This window comes from Otolemur garnettii, unplaced genomic scaffold (genome assembly GCF_000181295.1).
Source record: "Otolemur garnettii isolate 467f Iridium unplaced genomic scaffold, OtoGar3 scaffold00010, whole genome shotgun sequence".
Classification (NCBI taxonomy): Eukaryota; Metazoa; Chordata; class Mammalia; order Primates; family Galagidae; genus Otolemur; species Otolemur garnettii.
Genome location: NW_003852405.1, coordinates 25,706,824 through 25,711,827, shown reverse-complemented (window position 1 = coordinate 25,711,827; position 5,004 = coordinate 25,706,824).

Sequence of the window (5,004 nt, the reverse complement as noted above, 5' to 3'; positions counted from 1 at the left end):
GAGGTGTTATTAAATAGCCTCAGAAATTAGCCCCAAAACAATTATCTTGGTTTAGCTATGGAAAAGGGACACCAGAGGCTTAATGAAAAGAGCATTTACATTTTTGTGATTGAATATCTGTTGGACATCTCTGCAGTTATTAACCCTCATGGACAGGACTTGAGAGTTTTTATTATTTTTAATTGAATCGTTTTCAGGAAATTGCAGATTAAAAACACTTTTCTCCCCTGTGACAGTCAGAGATCCCGGGGCAAACTGAGTAATAATGGGTTCGTGAAGTTTGGTATCAATCTTGAGCATGGCAAGGAGTATTCCTTCCTTTAACATAAATTAGGATTTTCATAGGATAATGGAGTTACAGAAATCCTCTGTAGGAGAAAGCATCTCCAGCCATATAACCTATCACTCATTCCTTACAATTTCTTCCAACACTCCCAGCTTCCTTTGCATTTACTGGTAAACTGGCCATGAATCAATACTTCCTACAGAGAAAATTCTCCGTAAGAGAATATTCCAAAAGTTCCCATTTCTCTTTCTCCGTTTTTTGTTTTCCCCTGCGGATAGCTAGAATGTTGGGTTTCTTCACCCCGCTTCTTTTTCTCTGTTCTTTCCTCATTCCACCCACCTTCTCTCTCTAGTATTGGTTATATTTGAGTATTCACTGGCTCCGATGTCAAATCTTAAATGTTACTCAGGCAGTTGCTCTAATCTTTCCTCCCAATTCCCCTTCCCAACCTCACCTCCCCAGTCACTCCATCATTTCCTTTCCTTTTTTCTTTTCTTCTTGTCTCTTAAGTCTCTCCAATCTTCCCCATATTTCTGGAATTGAGTTTATTCCAACTCAATGCACTTACCAGGTGCATCATATATCACTCCCCGAGTCTGGGATATGATGGTTCTTTGTACGGAGCCAGATGCTGGTGGAGTTTGTATTTCTTTCCCCCGATCATTGTCAGCATGTTGACTCAGAGTGTTTTGTTTTTTTTTTTAAACATCTCCCACTGATTCCCGAGGGAGGCTTTCTGCAAGTGGGTTATCTTCTACCTCGTAGTCTATTTCAGGAATGTGAGAGGAGAGAAAACATGACTTTGTGAGCTCTGTTAGAAAACAGGTCCAGGTACCCCATCCCATCCTCTGCCTTTTTTAGAAATAAATCTATTTTCTTAGCATTTTCATATTTGTTATCTATATTTTATTATGAAAATGTCATGGTGGCATACACCAACAGATTGCAGCTGAGGCTATCAGAGGGAAAGTGAAGAACTCAACTCAACTTAGGGCTTTAAATGATTCCTCTAGTTGTCTGATAAACATTTTTTAAAAACAGTTGATCCCAGGCCTGCTGGCTTGCACCTGTAATCCCAGCACTCTGGGAGGCCAAGGTGGACGGATTGCTTGAGCCCAGGAGTTTGAGACCAGCCTGAACAAGAGCAAGACACCATCTCTACTAAAAACAGAAAATTTAACTTTGGAGGCTAAGGCAGGAGGATTGTTTTAGCTAAGGAGTTTGAGATTGCTGTGGGCTAGGCTCCGACTATGGCACTCGACCCAGGGTAACAAAGCAAGAATCTGTTTCAATAGAAATAATAGTTGAAAAGGCCTGTACTGAAATTAGAGCATCTTTATTTAATGTTAACAAGCTGCGTCTTTACATTTTCTTCCCCTGCTCATTCCCATTTTTAAACTACTTTCTATTATCAAAGTAGTTCATAGGAGGCATAAAACTAGGGGTAAGACACAAGCAAAAAGAAATGTAAAACTAAATGAGATACTACAAAATTTTGGTGTTTCATTATATAAGTTTTTTTCTATATTGCCATCATGAGTAATATTCAATATAAAAAGACAATTTATTGCAGTGATTAGATAGAAGTGGGCTATGCTAAAATCAACCACAAGGCTCGGCACCTGTGGCTCAAGTGGCTAAGGCGCCAGCCACATACACCTAAGGTGATGAGTTCAAATCCAGCCCAGGCCCGCCAAACAACGATGATGGCTGCAACCAAAAAATAGCCGGGCATTGTAGTGGGTGCCTGTGGTCCCAGCTACTTGGGAGGCAGAGGCAGGAGACTCATTTGAGCCCAGGAGTTGGAGGTTGCTGTGAGCCTTGATGCCACCGGCACTCTACCCAGGGGGACACCTTGAGGCTCTGTCTCAAATAAAAAAAATCAACCACAAACCACTTTAAGCAATCAAAGAAAAGACTACCCAATATCTGTGCATCAATTCAGCAGATCTGGAGGACCTGTGAGTGATGGGTTTGGGAAAAAACACTTTATTGTCCTCTCTAAGTTTTATATATTAACATAAATATATATTATATTCATAGATTCTAAGGCGACAGCAGTTCTCAACCTGTGGGTCGTGACCCCTTTGTAACAATGAAAATACATCCTGTATATCAGATATTTAAATTATGATTCATAATAGTAGCAAAATTACAGTTATGAAGTAACAACAAAAATAATTTTATGGTTGGGGGTCACCACAACGTGAGGAACTCTATTAAAGGGTCACAGCATTAGGAAGGTTGAGAACCACTCTTCTAAGGGTTTCTCAAACATGTAAACCCTTCTCACCAATTTGATAATAGATTTTTAGAAAATAAGCTATATTAAGTTTAGACAATTTCTTTTTGCTAAATAATTACAGTATACATTTGTGTGTATAATTATATATCACTATTGTCTCTTATTTTATTTTATGAGACAGAGTCTCACTTTGTCTCCCTTGGTAGAGTGCTGTGGCATCAAAACTCACAGCAACTTTAAACTCTTCAGCTCAAGCGATCCTCTTGCCTCAGCCTCCTGAGTAGCTGGGGCTATAGGCGCCTGCCACACCCATCTAGTTTTAGAGATGGGGTCTCGCTCTTGCTCAGGCTGATCTTGAACTCCTGAGCTCAGATAATCTACCCATCTCAGCCTCCCAGAGTGCTGGAATTACAGGTGTAAGCCACTGCACTGGTCCAACCTTGTCTTTAAATTGCAATCAAAATATGACTCAAAGCTTTCTTTATATCCTTGGAGGCACTTTTGAGTCTTTCTGGTGCCGTCAAAGATACCTCACTGCTGTTCAGTCCATTCTCCTTCAATTATGTATCCACCAGTCCTGGGAAATGTGCTGCTTTTGTAACTTACAAACAGCAGGTTAACTCTCAGGCTCTTACGGGCGCATGGATTTAGGAAACATCATGGTGGCCTGGTTTCCCTCAGTATGTGGGTATTTGGTCTTGCCTGTGGATCCATTCTCAGCAGACTCGTCCCTTGTGGAGGCTGTGGTAGCTATAATCTATCTTCTTTTTTATTCCGATAGTCATGAGAACATCTCTCTCTCAATCCGATAAAATTCCTGGACCTGGCTCTCCCTACCCTGAATTAGGTCATATGACCATCCCTTGATCATCATCAGGCCTTGTCACTCAGACTTACTGAGTTTCTGACACTCCGTAGAGTGGTGTGAGGGAACTTTCTGTGATAATAGACGTATTCAGTAACCTACACTGCCCGGTACGGGAGCCACTCCTCATGTATGGCTGTTGATTACTTGAAATGTTTCTAATACAACTGAGAAACTCAATTTTAAATCTTACATTAGTACTTTAAATTTAGATTAAATAACCACTACTATATTGGACAGCCCAGCTCCAGGGTCTAGTGCGTTTGAGTCAAACCTGTTTAGGTTACATAGATGGAAGAGTGGTTTCCCAGAAAAATGTTTTTATGAGGAATAGATCCTATCTTTACCAGAGTAGAAAATATAGATACCACGGGGAAAAACATAAAACAAAAAATAAATAAGTAAACAAAAAGAACCCCAATATGTTCACTATGTGTACTCCCAAACTTGAACTTTTTATTAACACCTTTTGGACTGAGAGTTTAACTTCAGATTATGTGACTCATGTTATATTACCTTTTTTTTAAGAGACATAGTCTCACTTTGTCACCCTTGGTAGAGTGTCATGGCATTACAGTTCACAGCAACCTCCAGTTCTCGGGCTTAAGCGATTCTCTTGCCTCAGCCTCCCAAGTAGCTGGGACTATAGGGGCCTGCCAGAGCTCCCAGCTATTTTTTTGTTGCAGGTTGGCTGGGGCTGGGTTCAAACCCGCCACCCTGGGTATATGGGGCTGGTGCCCTACCCACTGAGCCATAGGCACCACCCATACCTACAGTGTTTGTAAGGCTTGTTTTCTTTAATTAAAATGCATACAGTAGAACTTTGCACAGACAACTGCAGGCCCCAATAAGAATCCATCTTAAGCTCTTGTTGATGATCCACTGCTTTTAATTGAATTATCTTTTATGTACATGTACACGGTGCTCATCTTTTCAAAAGATATTTTAAATGACATATATGGAATTAAATGAAAATTCATGCAGCATTTTTAACACAAATAACTGAAATCACAAGTACTCATCGGTGTATGGACATTGTCAGGGTCACACATACAGTGACAGTTACACTACATTGTGTTCTTTTGTCTAAAGCATAAAATTTTCTTTTTGACACTCACTCATTTATTGAGTCAGCTTCGTTCCCAAGACTGAGTTCTTGCCCTTATTTAACTTATAATTCTCAATTTTATGAAAATGGGAAGCACCATGCATCTTAGACTCAAGACAAAATAGACCAAATTAATATCAGTTTATTGCAAAAAATTAGAAATATGGAGACAAAATAAATGAAAAATAAAAAAGTATCTATGATACCGTTATGCACAAAAACCACCATTAATATTTTATTCTAAGTTTCTTGACTTTAAAATATATATGTGAGTACTTACGCATTTTTTATAAGGATGAGTACTTTAGTTTCTTTGTTAAAGTTACTCCTTTAGTACTTTAGTTTCTTTGTTAAAGTTACTCCTTTAAAAACTGATTTTTTTATCTAGCAATATGTTCTGTTAAAATATTATGTTTAATGGCTGCATAGTATTCTATTCTGTGAATAAAATATATATATATTTTTTAATTTTGGCAGACAGTGTTTTTTTGTTTTGTTTT